The 10,534-nt window shown below is 43.6% G+C and overlaps 1 long non-coding RNA gene across 1 annotated transcript; it reads right to left on the bottom strand.

Annotated features, from left to right (window-relative positions):
• Positions 1-529: 529 nt before the first annotated feature.
• LOC147752034 (uncharacterized) lies at positions 530-10,331 on the bottom strand. The gene is made up of 2 exons (XR_015315206.1): positions 9,952-10,331; positions 530-822 (listed from the first exon to the last, which is right to left on the bottom strand). It is a non-coding gene; the product is annotated as an uncharacterized LOC147752034 (long non-coding RNA).
• Positions 10,332-10,534: the final 203 nt, after the last annotated feature.

Below are 10,534 nucleotides of genomic sequence, written 5' to 3'. Positions count from 1 at the left end.
CCCCGCTACGTTGCATAACTTTGCGTTCTTTACATACGCACACACATTTTCGATTGATCGCGTTTACGGTTATCTGATCTGGTTTTGCTGTGTCTACGACATGTACAGTTTACGTGGAGACTGGGTATGAAATGATGCGCGGCTGTGTTTCATGAATGGGTTCTAGCAGCGTCAGACTAGTTTGTACGCCTGATCAAGCAGCATCTTCTTCCCTGCCTGTACCGGTATACGACTGTAAAGTGGCTCAGCCGAACCTCCACTGCAAGCGCTAAGATATTCGCAATATATTTTTGAGAAATGGGACAAGTTAGCATCTTGACAAGGACGCGTCACCGGATGCGATCTAATATTCGCGACTTTACTAAATCATCTCGACCGGATGATTTTGAATCGAATGTTCTTCAGTTTGTCAAACTAGTCAACTGTTGAAAATCATTCATACCTCTTGTTTTGGTTAGTCATTGAATTCAGCGCATCGATGGAAAAGGATCTCAATTGTTTTGTTATGGTATGGTAAGTTTCACAGCCGTTGGTAACTAGCTACCACAAAAAGAATCTTGGGTCACTTTATTCGAGAATTTTTTTGTTAATCGAAAATGTACAGGACAAAATCTTTATTCGGGAAGGCGTCAAGATCTTCGTTGCTTTTCTCAATCTTGCAGGGAAGACCGCGACTTTGACTGGGCAATATTTTTCCTTTTACCTTCGTCAATCTGCGGGTAGAAGTGGGCCTAACCATATCTCTATTGCAGGCCTCAAAATACAGTTTTCACATGTTGGCGTGCTGACAAATCATCCGAGGGGAACTCATCATTGAATACGCTTGAATGTAAAACGCAAGGATTTACTAAATCACTTGAACAGAATGGCCTGGAAAATATTAACTTGTTAAAATATCCTGCTTTTTAAAATCCTTTAGATTATCCAATTGTGCAATAAGGGTCATTTTAGTTAATTGTAGAATGTATCAAGAGCGTCCTACGTTTATTATTAGGTAGTTTTTATCTTAACTGAAAAGACGTCTATTGCTCGCATTAAATATTTATTTATACACACACAAATCGTTAAATAAAGACACTACATTTTGCTTCGTCTCTTGAATAAAAGGTCTGCCTTTAGGCGGAAATTATTTAGAACGTCGTAAACTGTGACCTTACAGAAGTCAATCTTCTGACGTATTTTCTGATTTGCAATTCAGTATTTCATTGTTAACGCCTCCATCAAAAACATGAAAGACTTCTACAAGGTCGATATCTGCTAGACCAAAAAACGGGTACTTGCCCATTTGATAATTTACAGGGACAGTCATCGTCAATCATTCAGACATTTTAGATGGTTAGCTACAAAATTTAATTACATTGCATGTCTGCGCACGGTTCTGCTGAACACGTCGAAAACCCCTAAGTAGAATGGGTATAGGGCAATACGTCAACCCGCGTAACTACGCTATAAACTATGTAAATTATCTGCAGTCAGTGAGCTAGCATATGTACATTTAGAAATCAACTATATATGAAAAAAATCACTAAAATATAGCCTTGATACACATAAAAAGCACTCCGTACTGAACGGATACAGAACGGCCAAGGGTGACCATCATTGTTACACGTCTTACGCACTTTTTATCTATATAATTTTTATTATTCAAGGAGAGAGCAAAAAGTCCCAGCTGAAATGAACAAGCGGCCTTTAGCCATTCCTCCTTGCCGTTGCTACAAAGCATTATAAATCTTCGGAATCTATGTGACTGCTGTCCTCTGTCTTACAATAACGTTTGTCGTACATGGTAACGCGAGATAACGAAACATAATTTATCTGTATACCTTCCATTTATTTATTAAAGAATAATAAACGCTGTTACATTTTAGCTCTTTTCAATAAAATTAAATAAAAATAATGGGCTTTTTAGACACGTAGCATTGCCAACATGATCTAGTAAAGCAGTCGCTGTACTTGCTGCCGATTCGTTAGTTGCTATAATACCTAGATGAGATTCATTACTTCTACAGTTACCTGCTGGCTCGTGGCGGTTTCCAGCAGCCGAAGCAGGCCGGGTAAAACCGGGAAAAAAAAACAGTTGACCACGTTGACTAACGGCCCTGATTCAACGTACGGAACCTAAGTACTTTGTATCCGTTTGTAGCAGATGGTGAATATATAATTTTTCTTTATGACCATCAACTTTTTCACTATGCACTAGATCGTGTTTAGGACCCGATAGGATCTACTGGTCGCGTTGCGTCGGTTTGCTGGCTCCACTTAAACCTGTTCGAGTCGAGTTCACATTACGTTGAAGTGCATCCAAGCCCAGACGTGTGACGCGGTCTCTTGTAGCGATGCTAACAGTACAAGACCGACAATTGTGATAGGGGAAATAGTTGTAAACGCGCCAGTAACTGGTGGTTGATTTTGGTGCCGTTGTGTGGCGCGGCAAAAAGCAAGACGTTTCAATACCAGTCGTTGGGCCAGCCGGCAGACTGTCTCACAGACCACCGCCCCGTTAATCTCATTTGAGGCCGGAAGACCAAGCCCGTTTCTAGGGGTACAAGTGAGCGCGAGCGGGCAAATGGCATAGAAGTGCCAAGAAAAAGCGAAACGGAGGAATACTACGGTGACGCTTTTTCTATCTGACGTAGTAGCAGTGAGGCGTGTAACAAAACTGGACCAGACAGGGCGCAAGACCAAGGGACCGAAGTGACCAAGGATCAGGCAAGTTTGATCACTTCGAACTGGATCTCGAAACCGTCGACTCCAATACGCTACTCCACTGCTATCACTCCAGAACGGCACAGAGGGCTGCCCCTCCTGCTTGCCGTCGTACATGGCGCCATTGGCGCCCATAGCCGCTGTCCCTCCTGCTCACGCACTGGTCCTGACGGCTAGGCGTCAGTTTTTCTCTTAGGAACCTTGGCCCTATTTTTTTTGAGTACTGCTGCTACTGTCGGGTTTTTACGACAAGAGTTGCGACCATTTCCTCTTCGAGATGCCCCAAGGACCGGTGAAAAAGAATAGATTTTGCAGAGACTTTCGAAGGTTTCAGGACAGGTGTGACGGTAAATGATAGGCCCGCTGTTAGAGGGGAGTCGGAACGAAAGGGAGAGAGCGACAAAAAGGAAGTGGGCACGGATGCGACAAGGCACTAAAGGAACAAAAAGGTTTCTGGAGAAAGAGAGTTTATAGAGATTAACAGGAAGGCCATATCAGCCAGCAGGCCAAATAAAATGTTTTACGGGATGCGACGCCATCCTGATGACTCGGTCTGGGTCGCTCTATAGGACGCATTGTATTTAACTCAATGGGCTTTAAGCTAACCAGATTAAGGTTAAAAGTAGATTAAATAATACGAAACAATTTTAATACGGCGTTTTAGAGATAACATTTGATAACTATACACAGGTGGAAGGTTGGGTGAGTTTATGGAAAGAGGCATATGTTTCTGTAGGCGACTGTTGAGTTGTTTTGTGAGAAAAAAACTCAGCTGCTTTATACGAACATACTATTTTTCATACTATCCAAAGCTTGCCTTCTTCGTGGCTAGCGAAAATTGGTATGCCATTGCTGGTCTTAATTTCAATAAAGCTATTTTAAGCAACATTAATAGAAAATGAACTAGCTTCACAGTACAGGAAAACTTAGATAGATCAAGACTGGTCCTTCTGATCGTAATGGTACTATTTTTGTTGGTAATCAATGTAGCGAGTGGTTTATAGGAAGAACAATTTTAGTCATCAATGTAGCCATTTGGTCTTCGGAGTTAAATAAGATTATTTGTATGAAACGGTATATTTTTCGTAAAACTGTTATTTTATCTATCGATATATTAAATCATCGCTGTAAACTATGGCTAGTTTCTGTACAAAGTGTAAGTTACTTTGATTGGCTCGATTTGAACCACTATTTTAGAAAAGAAGTTTTTGTACCTTCGCTGAAATTGTCAGTTTAACGTAATAAAATTCTTTACCATCACACTGGCATTGTTGGGTTGGCTAAGACTCTCGCATGCTTCGAAGCTGTAAGTTCGTACGAGTAGGGCGGTCTAGATGATTCAGGTAGCCTCAGGCTGACTATCAAGTCATTTGCTTTAAACCGTGATATTTCCAACCAATGTTTGTCAACGACATGACATTGTTTCAGTGTCTAGATGAGAACATGACTTTTTTTCCCTGTTTCCTTGGCAAAGGTGCAAGCGCGGCCAGAGGATCAATGCTATCGGCAAAAGTCAGACCTGCTGTATATGCTGCAAGTATATGCTAGCTATACATTCGGCTTTTATCCATTCCTATCCTGTTGGATGCGTCCGCTTCGGACATCAGCGCCGCCACTGCCTTCGGCTATCTGACAGCTTAGAGGAGACGATATACGCGGCAGCGTCGTATGTCGTATACGACTGGATTCCCAAGTATCTGCTTGGAAAGCAGGCAAGAGACGCCTATGGCTTCGTGGTCGTTCTTGTCGATATCTGCGTTTGAAATTTCTCGACGTCGTTCGAATTCCTTTGCAAAGTGCGGATCTATAGATGTAGGAGAAGCGTGGGTTCGAACACACATAGAGGGCTGAAACCGTTACTCTACCGCTCCTGCTAGTGCTGGATAGATCTACATTTGCCTCAGGTCGTCTCGACAACTTGGATGCTCATCGACCTGTAGCGCTATGTCGTAGGCTAGCGAATTTCAGCTGGAGAATCAGGCAGACCATGCAGGAAAAAGCAGAAAGAAGGAAACGACTCATATTGACTACACTTCGGATCTGATTGTGGTCATGTACCTTCTACTGGTGTAGCTTGCCACCATATAAATGCGATTCCTTCTTGTGATAACAGGAGGGTAAATAGGAAAAAACTTGGAGTAACTAAGATACCAGGTCACACGATGCACAGGCACGAATCTAGAGGATCATCGTTCTCCCCATCGACATATCAGCAGCCTTCTAAAGACGGCGACATTTTACAGACACCGCTCCTTTTTTCTCTATTTTTCTGCTTAGCTGTATCGTTTACATTCAATCCACGTACATGCGGCAGGAATTCCTGCTTATGACGTGTCATTTATGCAGTTATGAAGAAGTTAGTCTCATCTAAAAGGAAGTACCTTTTGAGCGTTTCGCGTGTAAAATTTGAGGCTCCCTTCAATTTCAGCAACGTGAGGCACGCAATGTACCCACCGAAGCGGAGAAGAGTATAACTCATTGTCTAAAATGGTAAGAAAGCCCAATTACCTGCAAACATATCGAACCAACCCAGGGCGTTGGTAATGTTTGCGTGATTTGTTATAATCTGACAACTTTGAGTATACCCCTAATTTTTGGAAACCCCTTGTATATAAAATTATATAAAGAATATTGATTCTGTCAAGGTATTACGTTTTAGTTTAGCATTAGATTTGAATTTTTAATCAGAGCGTACCAACTAAATCAAATTTAAGAATAAATATGGAAGAGAGTTAGTTATCATTATATTAAATTGTAAGTAGTATAGACACGCTGTGTCTCCAACTGACAAGAGTTAAGCTCAGCTCAGTTGACCTACCCATTACAGTACCTTCGACGGCTTTTGTTTTCTTAAATCCATGAGATGCTTGCTGACTGGCTTATTTCCCCTAATGCTATTACTATAAGTAATAGAGCAAAGTTGAGTTAGGTATACGAAGACGCGAAGGACCGACCATATGAGCCGCTGTGCGCAGACGCTTGTTTATGTGTGTGGAAAGGCATGAAGTCCATTGGCTCAGAGGCAAAGGTTTTCAGTTCCAGTAGCGAAAGACCAGCGCGGCCGCGACTTGTTCTTGCATAGTGGCCTTATTTGCAAACCAGCAAGTGAGGTGCTGATGGCCACGAAGTGGCGACTCTCGATGGCCGCGACACTAACACTATGAAGCATCGCTCTGTCCGATTTGTGGATTTACGCGAAAGAAAGAGGAGAGGTCATACTATAGAAGAGTTTTGTGGTTTGATCCTATGCGAATCCACCATAGGCCATAGTAGGATGCATGCTGTTCTTTTCCATCACATGTTGTGAGAGAGAGAGAGAGAGAGAGAGAGAGAGACGTAAAGCCCCCTGAGACGCTTGCAGCACACCAGTCTTCTGCGACTACTGCCGTCGTCGACGGATGACAGCTTCATCATAAAGTTTAGAGTTTCTCGAGCCGGCTCACCCCGATGGAGTTTTCCTTCTGCGGCTTAAGTTCCCTGCGACTGTTGTTGTCGTTGCTGCTTCTGTTGTTGGTGATGGTCTTAAGATGAAAGCAACGGCTTCTGATCGTCGTATGAAACCGCTGCTACGCATCTTCTCTTCTACTTCATAATAATACTTTCATTATCTTGCTAACAAGCTTGTGCTCTCGTGCATACGACGTTGTGTTTATGCCTATTACAAGCTTTCCTGTTGGACCAGCCTTCTAGGGTGCTAGCATACCCTCAGAGACAGGTCCCGTTCTTCAACGAATGTCTATACAATACACATACATTTTTCTATAATATAGCGCCATCTCCACTGTTTCTAAGTGGCATAACAGTGTCTATGTGTACGACCCATGCGCACGCATGCACTATATATATAATACACGTGCATCGTCTTCACACATTGCGTCGTGAAGGAGACGGCAGGCTTAATCGGCTGAGCTGATACGCAATGCCCTTGCGTCTCATCCAACCTACTTGTACTTTAGGGACGTAGTAAACGAGTTTAGTTAATCTCCACGCGTATCACTCACATGCACATTTCCTACCACAAATTCATACATACATGATTTGTCCATCCGGTCGGCTGCTGCCGGCTATAGGAGGCACTTGTTTATTTTGAAGGGCATATGGAACTTGATGCAGCAAAGCACCACTTACCAAAGAACCACCAAGGAGCCCGACCGGCTCAGAAACTTAAGTATGGGTCTGAGAATTACGTTGTTACCACATATTCATTTCGCATTTACCTCCCGCCACTTAGATATTATCACATAAACTACTTCGATGATTCCATATTTCATTAATATTAGCTATTCGATATTATGGTTTGATTCATTAATTCCTGACTTCCATTTCCTGATACGTTAGATATATGTTTTTTTCAAGATTGGATTCGCGCACCTGATTGCCGCCAGTTGCGCTAGTAAAAACCACACCGAGAATATGTTTAACTTCTAACCGATAAAGACTATTCAAGATGAGCCTTGACAAGAACTCAATATCGATTATTACAATTTGCGATATCGTGTACTCGTTTTTTTAGTTTCTCTCCCTCACTCGTTTTTAAGAAACGTCCGTCTTACTCTATTCCACTGCTTAGAGGAGTCGCGCCTTTCTTGGATTTCGATGTGTTTACATTCCCCTCTTCCCTATTCTCGCACTTCTTGAAATTTGCTGCCCGAGGGCGTTCAGCACACTCGGATAACGCTTCCTAGGCCCCAGTTTTTTTTTCGTGTACCTTACCGTCTCTCGTTGCGCACGAGGCTTATGTAGCCTATTTTACCGCTAGAACAACACCAATGGCAGCCTCTTGGGCTCTTCGCTAACATGTTTTCCTTGATAGTGGGGGTAAGCTAGTCGCCTCCGCAGTCTCCACCTCCGAGCTGTATATAGCTAAGACCAAGCAATTGGACGCCATGGGACCTGCCACAGAGATCTAAATCATTGAAGCTACCACTAATTCACATATTTGCTTACGGTCTACCGGAACCATTGGTAGCCCCCTTAGGAATCAAGTATATGTCGGACACGTAGTTGAGGCTCAGACATATACTTGATTCAGAAGAAAGGGATGTTAGGGCAGACTTAGGAATAGAAAAGGGGCGGTACAAAAAAAATGTGTTCGACAACGGAAAAGGGTGTGAAAAGCATATAAGAAAGTCTCCGTTACTTTTCCTTCTTAAGCGGGCAGGCGAGTGGAAAATTGGTACACCGACATGGCAGTGGGACGTACAAGCAGACCTACTCGCACTTCTATACTAGTAGGTTGTAGTAAGCAGAGGCGGACTATTACCCCCATCGTAGCAAGCAGGCAATCAGGCGGGCTAGCTAGCTGGCTGGCTGGCTGGCCGCCTGGATGACCGCCTCTGGGCTGCCCTCGCAGTAATATGTCGGGGCGGAAAATAACGACGGTTTAGTCTAGCGGCAGTTGTAGCCATGTTCTTTTCCTGGTTCACTAGTTACACGGTGCCGACGCGGCTAACCGATCCCAGGCAAGTTCCAAACAGCACCCAACGTGTGAGGGGAATGAGAGTTGAACGAAAAATTGAGACTGAACGAGAGCGAGCAAAAAAAAGAAATTCGAAGATTCTCTTCACTGCCTGCGCCTCAAGAATCTGTCAGCGATGAACGGGCCATCGCCACCGTCGCAGCGGATGTAGAGCATACAACGCCTGCAAAGAGCAGCTGGCTGAGAGGCGGACGGAGTGTTGGCTGAGCCAAAGGAAATTGGTTTGGATCAGCTTCCTTCTTTGAGCTATTCCATATCACTGGCGCCTCCGCAGCAGCAATCCCCGTAACCAGCATAGCAGCCTTTAGAAAGAGGTCCAGTTTTTTCGTCCGTACAACCATGCGCCCTCGCCCCGTCCCAGCTTGTCCGTTGTTGCAGGTTTAGGACTGCTGATCGAAGTGTATTGAGTTAGGGAGGAATAGTGAGCGGTCTGGTAATACAGAAGTTGAGATGGAAAGGATGACGACGCTAGAAGGAGAAGTTAGAAGTATGTTCGTCTTGTATCCCCCAAAGCTTTGCCCGCTGCTCTATGTGCGCTTTAGAGAAAATACGCCGACGCGGCAAAAAGCGTCATTGAGTTAGTAATATCTCGAGCCGGTTGCAATACTAAACAGTTGTACGCGAGGGGTGTTCTGCCGGAGGGAGTAAGCACAGGGCAAGAAGAAAAGTCAGTGAGAGGGACAAAGCGGGAAACGAAACCAACGAAAGAATAGTGGAGACGAGTCAGGAGGAAGCTGAGGGTAGGTTTTGCTTATAATCTTCGGACACTCGGACTCTTCCAATCGCCTTCATGCTTCTCCGCTCAGTCTGGCTAAAGTCTAATCTGCTAAGCTTAACGCAACGTTGCATGAAAACTGCAACTCTGTGAACGTGAGTAAGCAGCTTTTGATCAAGTAAGGGGCGAAACGAGCATGTGCCTCTCAAACAATTAATGATTCATTTTTGCCTCTTCTATTTATTAGATTATTGATTTCTACTAAGCTTTGTAGAACCATGATTTCAGCGGGTGCTATGAGAAGAATAAAACTTTTCTTTGCTCAGAGATACAAGTCAAAACATCTGCACCATACTACTTGTCCAATGGATTCAAAGCTATTTTCAAATAATTTTTTGGTCTCTATATGCTACACGAAAAGACCGAATCGACTTTCTGACTATCCCTTTTGTTCGAGGGGAACCTCTGCCCTACGTTTTTTCACAAATACGAAATTAGCCGTAACACGTTTCCGACAGGGAACATGTATTTCCCCGTCTTCGAAGTGCATTCTTCTTCACTCTACTTCTCTTGTATGTTTGCTTCATTCGCATTCGCATATCCCCAAGAGTGTCGAAGAATATTTACTTCCTGCCTCCCTAGAGACGGCTTTCGTCCATCTTCGGCCACTGAATTTAGATCATTGGTGGCGCTATTGAATAAACTATACTTCAAACAGTATACCCGTATATGTTGCAGTGTACTTGCAGTATCAAGCCAATCTGCTTGTTTTTCAACTTCAATCGATATGTATCTACGAGTACATAGCTTTACAAAGCCATGCTTAAGATTGGCACCCAATGTACGACAGTCGCCATCCTCTTAACACTCACTCATTGCTTCTGTTTTTATTCGGCCGTGCTTGCTTGCACTGGCCGATACACAAGTATCTGAAATAAACGAACATTTGACGGCGTTTCCCAGCCATCTGCCCAAGTCTTCTAATTTGAGTGACTCATACTCACGTATAGGCGGCATCAGGGTGAGCCGCATTCTACGAATCATGTCTTACCTCATTTATACACTGCTATCAGGGACGCAGTGCGATCGTAACGTGATGACTCACTGAGGTAGCACATACGAGCACGAGTAGAGGCACATTTCATTCTGCTTTGAACCGAAGTTAACCGTCTAAGGCACTGCTTAGCCGCTCGTACCAGACATTGAACTCAGGAACATTCGATAGACGCGAGAATATTGTGACCACTATCAAAATACCAGGAGAATGCACGATAAGGAACAACGCAGCTGTATGCCCGCTTGGTGCGATGGCTATATTACACGTCGAGACCGTCTCGCTTCTAACTGCATGTAGAGATCACCATAGACAGACGTATCCTGTTAGAGGTTTTAAAAGCGTTGTTCTTTATGAAACAAATGATCTGTAAATCGAATCTCATAGATCACTCGGCACAACTTGTCTTATAAGCATAAGCGTCCCCAAGGGTGTACGAATCGTAAGCGACCATAGTAACACATAATCAGTGGCCGAAATAAGTTATGCTCGTCCTATCACACAGGGCTTACATTACTTAACTGCTTTCTTCGGCGTGTAACATAGTACCTTGGTACTCTAGTATATGTGTCTAAGCTAA

This window comes from Varroa jacobsoni, unplaced genomic scaffold (genome assembly GCF_002532875.2).
Source record: "Varroa jacobsoni isolate VJ856 unplaced genomic scaffold, vjacob_1.0 contig00362, whole genome shotgun sequence".
NCBI classification, from domain to species: Eukaryota; Metazoa; Arthropoda; class Arachnida; order Mesostigmata; family Varroidae; genus Varroa; species Varroa jacobsoni.
This window is presented reverse-complemented; position numbering and strand designations above follow the sequence as displayed.